Genomic DNA, 13444 nt, shown 5'->3' on the forward strand with positions numbered 1-13444 from the left:
AAATTTTCAAACGATTTCCTTTTTTTCCTTTCTTTTTTTTTCCCCCTTTATTCTCTAATTTATCAAGCCACTTTCAACACTGAGACAAAAACACACCTAGGATCTAGCATCATTTATTCGATTTTGTGTGTGTGTGTTTTTAATTTTTTAATTTTAATTTTTTTTAATTTTAATTTTTTTTAATTTTAATTTTTTCTACCTCATTATTCCTTTTCTCCCCTCAAAATGATGAAACGAAGAGATTCACCCCAAAAGAAAGAGCACAAAGAAACAACAGCAAGGGACTTAACCAACACAGATACAAGCAAGGTGTCTGAACCAGAATTTAGAATCATGATAATAAGAATATTAGCTGGAGTCAAAAATAGATTTGAATCCCTTTCTGTGGAGATACAAAAAAGTAAAAACTAGTCAGGATGAAATTAAAATGCTATAACTGAGCTGCAATCTCAAATGGATGCATGGTGGCAAGGATGGATGAGGCAGAACAGAGAATCAGCGATATAGAGGACAAACTTACAGAGAATAATGAAGCAGAAAAAAGAGGGAGATTAAGGCAAAAGAGCACGATTTAAGAATTAGAGAAATCAGGGACTCATTAACAAGGAACAACATCAGAATCATAGGGGGTCCCAGAAGAGGAAGAGAGAGAAATAGGGGTAGAAGGGTTATGTGAGCAAATCATAGTGGAAAACTTTCCTAACCTGGGGAAAGACACAGACATCAACATCCAGGAAGCACAGAGGACTCCCATTAGATTCAACAAAAAAACGACCATCAACAAGGCATATCATAGTCAAATTCATGAAATACTCAGGCAAGGTGAGAATCATGAAGGGAAAAAAAGTCCTTGACCTACAAGGGAAGACAGATCAGGTTTGTAGCAGACCTATCCACAGAAACTTGGCAGGCCAGAAAGGAGTGGCAGGATATATTCAATGTGCTGAATCAGGAAAAAGTGCAGCCAAGAATTCTTTATCCAGCAAGGCTGTCATTCAAAATAGAAGGAGAGATAAAAAGTTTCCCAGACAAACAAAACTTAAAGGAGTTCGTGACCACTAAACCAGCCCTGCAAGAAATTTTAAGGGGTACTCTCTGAGGGGAGAAAATAAATAAATAAATACCAAAAGCAACAAAGATTAGAAAGGACCAGAGAAAACCACCAGAAACTCCAACTCTACAAGCAACATAACAGAAATAAATTCCTATCTTTCAGTACTCACTCTAAACATCAACAGACTCAATGCTCCAGTCAAAAACATAGGGTAACAGAATGGATAAGAAAACAAGATCCATCTATATGCTGTTTATAAGAGACTCACTTTAGACCTAAAGACACCTTCAGACTGAAAGTAAGGGGATGGAGAACCATCTATCATGCTAATGGTCAACAAAAGAAAGAGTAGCCATACTTATGTAAGACAATCTAGACTTTAAAATAAAGATTATATCAAGAGATGAAGAAGGGCATTATATCATAATTAAGGGGTCTATCCACCAAGAAGACCTAACAATTGTAAACATTTATGTGCCAAATGTGAAAGCACCCAAATATATAAATCAGTTAATCACAAACATAAAGAAACACATTGATAATAATACCATAATATTAGGAGACTTCAACACCCCACTCACAGCAATGGACAGATCATCCAATCAAAAAATCAACAAGGAAACAATGGCTTTGAATGACACACTGGACCAGATGTACTTAACAGATATATTCAGAACATTTTATCCTAAAGCAGCAGAATATACATTCTTCTCCAGTGCACATGGAACCTTCTTCAGAATAGACCACATACTGGGACACAAATCAGCCCTTGGCAAGTATAAAAAAATCGAGATCATACCATGCATATTTTCAGACCACGATGCTCTGAATCTTGAAATCAACCACAAGAAAAAATTTGTAAAGGTAGCAAATACTTGGAGACTAAAGAACATCCTACTAAAGAATGAATGGGCTAACCAAGAAGTTAAAGAGGAAATTAAAAAGCATGTAAGCCAATGAAAATGAAAACACCACAACCCAAAACCTCTGGGACGCAGCAAATGCAGTCATAAGAGGAATCGAGGCCTTCCTAAAGAAGGAAGAAAGATCTCACATACACAACCTAACCTTATGCCTTCAAGAGCTGGAAAAAGAACAGTAAATAAAACCCAAAACCAGCACAAGACAGGAAATAATAATGATTAGAGCAGAAATTAATGCTATTGAAACCAAAAGAACAGTAGAACATATCAACGAACCAGAAGCTGGTTATTCGAAAGAATTAACAAAATTGATAACCCCCTAGCCAGTTTGATCAAGAAGAAAAAAGGAAAGGACCCAAATAAATGAAATCAAGAATGAAAGAGGAGAGATCACAACCAATACAGCAGAAATAAAAACAATAATAAAGAATATTATGAGCAATTATATGCCAATAAAATGGGCAATCTGGAAGAAATTGACAAATTCCTAGAAACATATACACTAGCAAAACTGAAATAGGAAGAAATAGAAAATTTGAGCAGACCCATAAAAAGTAAGGAAATCGAATTAGTAATCAATAATTCTCCCAAAAAATAAGAGTCCAGGGCCAGATGGCTTTCCAGGGGAATTCTACCAAACATTTAAAGAAGAGTTAACACCTATTTTCTTAAAGCTGTTCCAAAAAATAGAAATGGAAGGAAAACTTCCAAACTCTTCCTATGAAGCCAATGTTACCTTGACTCCAAAACCAGACAGACAACCAGACAGACACCCCACTCACTAAAAAGGAGAACCATAGACCAATTTCCCTGATGAACATGGATGCAAAAAATCCTCAACAAGATATTAGCCAACCTGATCCAACAATACATTAAAAAAATTATTCACCATGACCAGTGGGATTTATACCTGGGATGCAGGGCTGTTTCAATATCTACAAAACAATTAACACAATTCATCACATCAATAAAAGGACAAGAACCATATGATCCTCTCAATAGATGCAGGGAAAGCATTTGACAAAATACAGCAAACTTTCTTGATAAAAACCCTCAAGAAAGTAGGGATAGAAGGATCACACATTGAGATCATAAAAGCCATGTATGAATGACCCAATGCTAATATCATCCTCAATGGGGAAAAACAGAGCTTTCCCCCTAAGGTCAGGAACAAGACAGGGATGTCCACTCTCACCACTGTCATTCAACATAGTATTGGAAGTCTTAGCCTCTGCAATCAGACGACACAAAGAAACAAAAGGTATCCAAATTGGCCAGGAGGAGGTCAAACTTTCACTCTTTGCAGATGACATGATACTCTATATGGAAAACCAAAAAAATTCCACCAAAAAAACTTCTAGAACTGATTCATGAATTCAGCAAAGTTGCAGGATATAATATCAATGCCCAGAAATCAGTTGCATTCCTATTCACCAACAATGAAGCAACAAAAAGAGAGAAACCAAGCAATCAATCCCATTTACAATTGCACCAAAAACCATAAAATACCTAGGAATAAATCTATCCAAAGAGGTGAAAAATCTATACACTGGAAACCATAGAAAGATTATGAAAGAAATTGAAGAGGCACAAAAAAATGGAAAAAGATTCCATGTGTCCAGATAGGAAGGACAAATATTGTTAAAATGTCAATACTACCGAAAGCAATCTACAAATTCAATGCAATCCCTATCAAAATAACACCAGCATTCTTCACAGCGCTAGAACAAATAATCCTAAAATTTGTATGGAACTAGAAAAGACCCCAAATAGCCAAAGCAATCTTGAAAAAGAAAACCAAAGCAGGAGGCATCACAATCCCGGACTTCAAGCTATACTACAAAGCTGTAATCATCAAGACAGTATGGTGCTGGCTCAAGAACAGACACTCAGATCAATGGAACAGAATAGAGAACCCAGAAATGGATCCACAAACGTATGGCCAACTCATCTTTGACAAAGCAGGAAAGAATATCCAATGGAATAAAGACAGTCTCTTCAGCATGTGGTTCTGGGAAAACTGGACAGTGACATGCAGAAGAATGAATCTGGACCACTTTCTTTTGTGTACACCATACACAAAAATAAACTCAAAGTGGATGAAAGATCTCAATGTGAGACAGGAGCCATCAAAATCCTCAAGGAGAAAGCAGGCAAAAACCTCTTTGATCTTGCCCGCAGCAACTTCTTACTCAACACGTCTCTGGAGGCAAGGGAAACAAAAGCAAAAATGAACTACTGGGACCTCATCAAAATAAAAATCTTCTGCACAGTGAAGGAAACAATCAGCAAAACTAAAAGGCAACCAACAGAATGGGAGAAGATATTTGCAAACAACATATCAGAGAAAGGCTTAGTATCAAAAATCTATAAAGAAAATATCACACTCACCCCAAAAACAAATAATCCAGTGAATAAATGGGCAGAAGACATGAATAGACACTTCTCTAAAGAAGACATCCAGATGGCAAACTGACACATGAGAAAATGTTCAACATCAACCATCATCAGGGAAATACAAATCAAAACCACAATGAGATACCACCTCACACCAGTCAGAATGGCTAACATAATAGCTTAAGCAAAAGCAGATGTTGGCGAGGATGTGGAGAAAGAGAGAGGATCTCTTTTACATTGTTGGTGGGAATGCAAGCTGGTGCAGCCACTCTGGAAAACAGTATGGAGGTTCCTCAAAAAACTAAAAATAGAACTACCCTATGACCCAGCGATTGCACTACTAGGTATTTATCCAAGGGATACAGATGTGTTGTTTTGAAGGGACACATACACCCCAATGTTTATAGCAGCACTGTCAACAATAGCCAAAGTATGGAAACAGCCCAAATGTCCATCAATGGATGAATGGGTAAAGAAGATGTGGTATATGGTGTGTGTGTGTGTGTGTGTGTGTGTGTGTGTATATAAAAATATATATATATATATATATATATTATATATATGCACACACACATATATATATATATATATATTATATATATACACACACACACACAATGGGGTATTACTTGGCAATCAAAAAGAATGAAATCTTGCTATTTGCAACTACATGGATGGAACTGGAAGATATTATGCTAAGTGAAATTAGAGAAAGACAAATATTATATGACTTCACTCATATAAGGACTTTAAGAGACAAACCGGATGAACATAAGGGAAGGGAAACAAAAGTAATACAAAAACAGGAAGGGGGACAAAACATAAGAGACTCATAAATATGGAGAACAGAGAGTTACTGGAGGGACTGTGTGTGTATGGGGGGGGTGGGCTAAATGGGTAAGGAGCACTAAGCAATCTACTCCTGAAATCATTGTTGCACTATATGCTAACTAATTTGGATGTAAAATAAATAAAATAAAATAAAATAAAATAAAATAAAATAAAATAAATAAAATAAAATAAAATAAAATAAAATAAAATAAAAATAAAATAAAATAAAAAGTACATGAAGTACAAAGGAAGAAAGATAAAAATGATGGTTGACAGATGTTGGGGGAAGTCATCAAAAAGACACGACCGCTGGTTGACCCTTGAGCTGGATCCTGGCAATTGCAGGGTCCTCACCTCCTCCCCTATCCTTGGAATGTAGGTTCCACTTGCCTTCCCTGCTCCAAGAATTTGTCCCAAGAACATAGCCTTGAGATAGTGATGTGATGCTGAGACCATCTAGATGGTATATGTGATTGAACCCAGTTAAGACCTCTATATAAACTTTTAAGATTTGGCAAGTAGGCATGGGGATCTACTTGACTTGCTGCTGCCCAAGACAAACCTTATATATAAGTTCCCTTTGTGTATTAAAACTTACATCTACCAACAACAAAAACGAAAAAGAAAACTCATCTTCCCTTACCCTTGGATGGGTCTGCTTCCTCTCTTTTACTTTTTTTGAAGCATTTCAGGTATGAACATAGAAGGAGAATCAGGAAACAGAATACACTAAAATTCTGTTTTATTTACCACATGGTTAAATGTGTACTGTTAGTGGAATTCATGAACTCTATACAATTTAGTCTACCCTCCCTGTGCAAATAGCCATATTATAAGCAGAAAACCTGAGATGGAGACAAGATGGTCAGTTTGTTAGTTCAGAACTAGTGTTTGTCTATTTCTAGTATACAGGACTTAAGTTTATCTAAAATTGTAGACAAGCCTTTCCTACCAACCAAATAATGCTCTGTTCTTTACAAACAATCGCAGTTTGGAGTCCTGTTTAATTTTCTCATGAAGACAAACAGGAAGGGGAAGAAGTGAAATTCTTAAGACTGTGATATAAACAATTGCCCAATGAAAAGATGTAGACTGTTATAGCCAGGTCCTCTCTGGCCCTCTCACTCTTTCATGCTCTTCTTTTCCTGGAATTAAACCAGAAGGAAATTAATCTGGTTAGCAGGAATTTCTCTTGTTTAAAGATTATTTACAAGAAGGAAGAAAAACTATACAAAATGTTTCCTTGGGTAACAGCATAAACTGAAAATATCCAAGTCTCAGTCAGCACTTCGAGCATGTGTGACAACTCTTGTTGGAAGGTCCGCCATGGCTCAAGTCTTTAAGTTGGGAAGATAGAAGGACCGGATTGACTGGGAATGTCTAACTTTTCAATTCACAGTAAGAAATCAACTGTATAATGAATTCTGGCACTTCCAGATTCAAGAAAACACCAGCAATATGCACTAGATTCTCCCCTTCTGCCTATTTTTCTCTTAACTAAAAAGTCAGTGAAATCTTTAGTTTGACATATCATCAGGAGATCTGGTTTTATCTAATTTTAGATTTCTCCTCTCACTTTGTCTGAGTTCTGTTGATTCCTTCTCTGTTTCTTGGTCTTTCTGTGGAACATTTTCTTTACTTTCCTAAGAACTTTGCAGTAGGTTTTTAGATAGAGCATGGAATGCGGGGGATCTGATCCCAGGTCGGGTGCTTCCTTTGTGGATTTTCATGTAAGTCATTTAACCTCCCAGTCTCTTGCTTTTTTCTCTCTCTAAATGGGACTTAAAAGTGACAACTTCATGGGGTTGACATGCAGATGAAAAGAGTTAATAAATGAAATGTGTTTAGAAAGGTTTCTAGCACATCAGAACTGCTATGCACATTTTAGATACTATCTTTATTTCCAGTGGAAGATTTAGTTCAGTTTCACCTGCATTTGTTCAGATTTGTTCACTTTTATTAACTAGTATTTTATTTTATTTTTTTTTTCAACGTTTATTTTTGCGACAGAGGGAGACAGAGCATGAACGGGGGAGGGGCAGAGAGAGAGGGAGACACAGAATCGGAAGCAGGCTCCAGGCTCTGAGCCATCAGCCCAGAGCCCGACGCGGGGCTCGAACTCACGGACCGCGAGATCGTGACCTGGCTGAAGTCGGACGCCTAACCGACTGCGCCACCCAGGCGCCCCAACTAGTATTTTCAAAGATATTCGTGAAGAGGTTGTTCTCAGCATCATATTCTGTCAACTGCCTCTACTAATTGTTTACAGCTCAGGAAACGGTTTCTGTACTAAACATCATGGCCGTGATTAATCCAACAACCATTGCCCCCTACCTTGTAAATAGAATCCAGTTTCCTTTTAGCGAATTCTCTCTCTACCACCTTTAGGTACAACTTGGCAGAAGGTGATTTCTTCCCCTCAAGTCTAATTGGGAATTCTCAGAATTCTGAGAATTCCAAGTAGTGGGCAGTGGGCAGTGGGCAGAGTGACAAATGGAAATGGTTGGACCTGTACATTCCACCTGGATGAATTTCTCAAGTAGCTCCTTCTAACTTAGACTGTAAACACTACCTGATTGCTACCTGAATTTTCCTCTTAGTCCTGAGCGTTCCTTCTGTATTCATCCTATATTCATTTACTCAAACTTGGCGAGAGTAAACTTCTGCTACTCAAAACTTCATGTATCCTACCGGATACAGGTTCTTTCCCGGTGTGTTAGTCCTGCAGCTCTGCTTTCTACTCACACATTCTGTGCGTACCCCAGTGGTTTGCTCTGTTGTATTCTTTATGCTCTGCCCAGCTGCCTCTGTGTCTTTCCCACTGCAGCAGTTGCAAGCATATTTCATTCTAGTACATTTGGCAGAAAGAATTGTTTCTTGATTAGTATCTGAGCTGAAAACGGTTTCTCAGTTGAGCAAAATTATCAAAGCTGTACTAGACTTGTATATAATGGCCTGCTATTTCCTCAGCTCTTTCTATGGGAATCTGCTGAGGTCCTTGCTTGATAATGAGTGGGTGTGTTACGGTCATGTGCCATGTGATCACACCATCTGGCTGGTACTTATTGGCTCAGGGATGTGCATCTACCCCAAGGCAGCAAGTCTATGTTTCAGCAAGGCAGAAACTTATGACTTGCATAGCCTGGCTCAAAAAAATGTAAAGAGAGCCAATCAGATCCATCATTTAGGAATTTAGAATTGGGAAACAGACCTGCCTAAGGCAGTTAACCTTAAGGACATCATCACAATGATGTATGAAGAGATGCTTATTGTGTAGAGGGGGCTGAAGTACTCATTTGGAGAAATGTGCAGGCTGATGCAGGAAGGGACCCTTGCAAGAGGGGCAAACGAATGAAGTAATCTAGCAGAAAAAGCAGAAATGCATGAAAAATATGATCCCAAGAGAATCTTTGGTTTCTGACGGCTTTCCTTGTCTAGTTCCTGTGAGACCTAGCTAGACAGCACTACCATTCTCAAATTTCTGGGTTCTTTATATAGCCTTAAAATATTATATCCTACTCGTTTTTTCCCTATGATTTTGTGAAGCCAAATCTTTCCTGCTTAAAGCCGATACTATGACACTTTCTATTTAACACCAATAATTGTACTCTTTGGCAGTAGGATGTCAAGATTATTTCCTTTAAGCAGCATGGGAATTTTCATATAATTTTTGTTGTTTTTTGTTAAACTGTTGGCTTTGCATATGCTACACCTTCTTTCTGGATTTCCTCTTCATCTTATTGTCTAGGTAGTAGTGATCTGTTCGAAGACCCAACACAGCATTAGGCACTGGTACCTGTAGTTGGCGTATCTCACCAATTCTCTGTGACCATTTAAGAGCACCATGGTTCAACCAGATGTTTAAAGCTCTTCAATTTTTGCCTTTAGAGAAAAAGATTAATTTGCATTTTCAAGGAGACAGTTGCTTCATTCAGATGTCATGTAATCATCCCCACCCCCTCTGCTTTTGTAAATGCCCAATTCCCTTTGAAAAATACTGCAGAAAATCTTTTAGGAGTTTCTTGGAATCATGCTGTTACAATAGTACAATGAATTTTACAAACTCTAGCTACTGAGGTAGTATTGCATGGTGGTCAACACCACAGGGTCTAGAGCTGTATTTGGTTTGATCTCAGCCTTTACAATTTTGCTAGTTGTTGCTTTGGTTAAGTGCCTTAATTTCTCTAATCTATATGTTTAAAATGGTGATAATGAGGGGCCTCTGGGTAGCTCAGTCGGTGGAGTGTCTGACTTTGGTTCAGGTCATGATCTTGCGGTTCATGGATTCAAGCCCTGCGTCAGGCTCTGTGCTGACAGTTCAGAGCCTGGAGCCTGCTTCAGATTTTGTGTCTCCCTCTCTCTCTGCCCCTCCCCTGCTCATGCTCTCTTTCTTTCTTTGTCTCTCTGTCTCTTTCAAAAATAAATAAAAAAAATCAAAAGATATTAAAATGGTGATAATGATAGTAACTGTGTATAATAGCTAGAGGATGGGATAGCCTAATAAAACAACAAAATCTCTAACAACTGTGGATGAAAAAAATACGGGAATTTATTTCTGACTTACGTAATAGTCCAAAGGGAGGGGAGCATTTAGAGTGGGAAAGTGACACTGTAATCCTCACACTTAGCTGCAATATGTGGGTCCAAGGTGGCTACTAAGATTTCACCATCTCCATCTAGCAAAAAGGAGAAAAGGCTGAGAGGATCCTATGACAATTGCATTATAGGAAATACCCGGGTATTTGCACAAACATTATATCCTTACCCTTTGCTGAAGATCACTCCTAGCCTGAAGGCATGTGGTGAAGTGTTCTATGGGTGAGCAACCATGTGCTTGGCTTCACGGCTGGGGAAGATTAAAAGAATGGCTAATAACAATATTTAGTTTTCTGCCACAGTCCTCATAAAGTTGCAGTGAGGTTTAAATTAGTTAATATAACTGAATTATTTGCAAATGAGTTAATACTCAGGAAAAAGAGTAACAAATCATATACGGATTCCTAGTTACATGTCAATTCATTTCCAAAAGCATTTACATTGCTTCTTTGGGAGGAAAATAAGTTTTCTCTAAAGAAACTACAGTATACACAATACACACAACATAGCACATGATCTAATTTAGTCTTGATAGTATTGACGTTTCAGAATAGTGGGTTGCTATCCTGTGCATTCCAGTATTTTTAGCAGCTATATCCAATAGATGTCAATAGCTCCATTTACCCTTAGTTTCCACACCCCAAAACATCTCAAGACCTTGTTAAATGTTTCCTCCAGTGGGAATCGGGAGGGAGAGTGGGCAAACCTGTCTCCATTTGAGAATCATTGTTCTAATCTCATCAACTCTCTCATTATTATTATCAATGCATATGTTGATTTCGATTAGCCTTTTGAAAAAAAAAGTATCTTTACCATTCAGGTCAATGAGTTGGACATAACATTCATTACTATTAACTAATGAGAACAGTTTAAAAATTTGCATGTCAAGACATCTTCTCTTGGGTTTTCTGAGTTTTCTGCTTGTTCATTGAATTAAAAAGAATCATGATTCTTTGTTTTCACCTGGTGTGAACTTTTTTTTTGGTCCTTCCTAAATCTCTAAATGCATCTTGAAACTTGTAAAGAGCTTTCTCTACAGTATATACCACAAAATGGCCACCAGCAGGTGAATTTGTGTTCTTTAGACATCCGCATGGAACAGTGGGTAAATGGCTCGAGTTCCCCACAGGGACATTTGGAAAAATATTGTCTGAAAATGCCATTGAAAATCCCTCAAAATGGCAACACACATTTTTCAAATTGCCAATTATGGCTAAAGGGACTGTGATTCCTTAGTGGGTAGGAAATTTTGTGCGCTTGATTGATCTATAATTGGTTCTTTAGGAGAATTAATGCACCCTTTCCCATGATAATATTTTCAATTATGCCCTGTGGGAACTTGGTTAAGACCAAAAATTCCCAAGCCTTTGTCTGCAAAATTCAGAGGCACTTATTAAAATAATATATTATTTTGAATAGAAATCATTGTATAAAGTTTGAGATAGGAAAGGTCAAAGTTAAAAATAACTAGATTCCATTCCCTTCACCCCCAAAACTATGGTTAATATTTTGATTTATGTCCTTTTAGTCCTTCTATCATTTCCTTATTACATATAGGTGCTTCCAATTTATGTCATTGTCAAATAAAGACAATTTAATCATATTTCTCTATGTAAGACTAATTCTTTTTCTTACCTTTTTACATCATCTGGAATTTCCAAAAACTGCTAATGCAGACAGTAATGTTAATAGCACTAATAGTGGTAACAGTGGGTAATAGTGGCAACTGTTTCTTACTTTGTTGGAAATATTTCTGTCATAATCAAATGTGACATTAGCTATTTTTTTTTTTCAACGTTTATTTATTTTTGGGACAGAGAGAGACAGAGCATGAATGGGGGAGGGGCAGAGAGAGAGAGGGAGACACAGAATCGGAAACAGGCTCCAGGCTCTGAGCCATCAGCCCAGAGCCCGACGCGGGGCTCGAACTCACGGACCGCGAGATCGTGACCTGGCTGAAGTCGGACGCTCAACCGACTGCGCCACCCAGGCGCCCCGACATTAGCTATTTTTGAGATAACATTTTCTATCCTGTCTAGACACTCCTTACTATATTAATTATCTTTTTATTCATAATTGATTGAGATTTTATAAATGAATATTGAATTTAATCACATGTATTTCAATTTCTATTAATCTTGGGTATGTTTTATCTCATTTTTGATGTAATAGATTATATCAGCAGGTTTTCTAATATTAAGCAATTATTCTATTATTGGGGTTAACTATACTTGGCTATTGTGTGTTGGTTTCATGGATCACATGATCCATGTGGGTTTCATGGATCCGTTAAGATTTTACTCTCTTTATGTATAATTTATTTATTTATTTATTTTTTTTTTTAATTTTTTTTTTTCAACGTTTATTTATTTTTGGGACAGAGAGAGACAGAGCATGAACGGGGGAGGGGCAGAGAGAGAGGGAGACACAGAATCGGAAACAGGCTCCAGGCTCCGAGCCATCAGCCCAGAGCCTGACGCGGGGCTCGAACTCACGGACCGCGAGATCGTGACCTGGCTGAAGTCGGACGCTTAACCGACTGCGCCACCCAGGCGCCCCACTTTATGTATAATTTAGATAGGCTTCTAGTCATACTTCAAAGTGCAGATTTCAAAACCTGTGTCTGACAAGAAAATTTCCTGTATTATCTATCATCACTTAAAAACTCTGATCAAATCCTGTAGCCAGAAACTTGTTTTACTTATTTAAACTTAGCATTTCCTAATGTTTAACTACAAACTCCCAATTTTCCCAAAAAATATTTAGCATAATCCTAGATAACTCGAATTCTGTAGAACACTCTTCAGGAAGTGGTGGTTTGCTATTTTCCTGTGGGGGTTAACTTTAATGAGATGCATTTCTTCAAGAAAAGACAAAAGACAGCGGCGCCTGGGTGGCTCAGTCGGTTGGGCATCCGACTTCGGCTCAGGTCATGATCTCGCACTCCAGGAGTGAGTTCGAGCCCCACGTCAGGCTCTGTGCTGACAGCTTGGAGCCTGCTTCGGATTCTGTATTTCCCTCTCTCTCTGTCCCTCCCCACGTTCATGCTCTGTCTCTATCTGTCTCAAAGATAAATAAACGTTAAAAACAAAAGAAAATACATAAGACAGTTTCATTTATTTTTATGTTCCTGACCAATTTAATTAGTACTGTAATTCTTGACACATTTAACTTGCTGATAAACGTATGTGGAAAGAATAAAGTTTTCTGTTGAAGGTCCTTTTTGAAAACATTGCAAGTACTTCACTCATTATAGTTCTATTTCAGTTTTTCTAATACTTTCAGAATAAATTCTGATCTCCTGTATCTTCCTCTGAAAATAATTGATATTAAAAAATTTCAAAGATATTAACACAGAACTCTATTAATATTCCTCTATAACAAAGAAAAACTCTTGTATTTAAACCTTCTTTCAAAGGCCCACTACAACATTTATTTATTTTTTTCTAAATACTCTTGTTAGAAGTTTGTGTATTTTATTAGTCTTTTTGATGAAGGCTTTTTTTCTGGCTCTTGAATTTACTTTTCTTTTCTTTTTAGAGTTTATTTATTTATTTATTTTTTTTTTTGAGAGAGAGGGGTGTGTGTGTGTGTGTGTGTGTGTGTGTGTGTGTGCCCCTAGCAGGGGAGGGACAGAGAGAGA

This window comes from Lynx rufus, unplaced genomic scaffold, assembly GCF_022079265.1.
Source record: "Lynx rufus isolate CCGP_SWC_20201006 ecotype Redwood Valley unplaced genomic scaffold, mLynRuf1.p SCAF_1, whole genome shotgun sequence".
Lineage (NCBI taxonomy): Eukaryota > Metazoa > Chordata > Mammalia > Carnivora > Felidae > Lynx > Lynx rufus.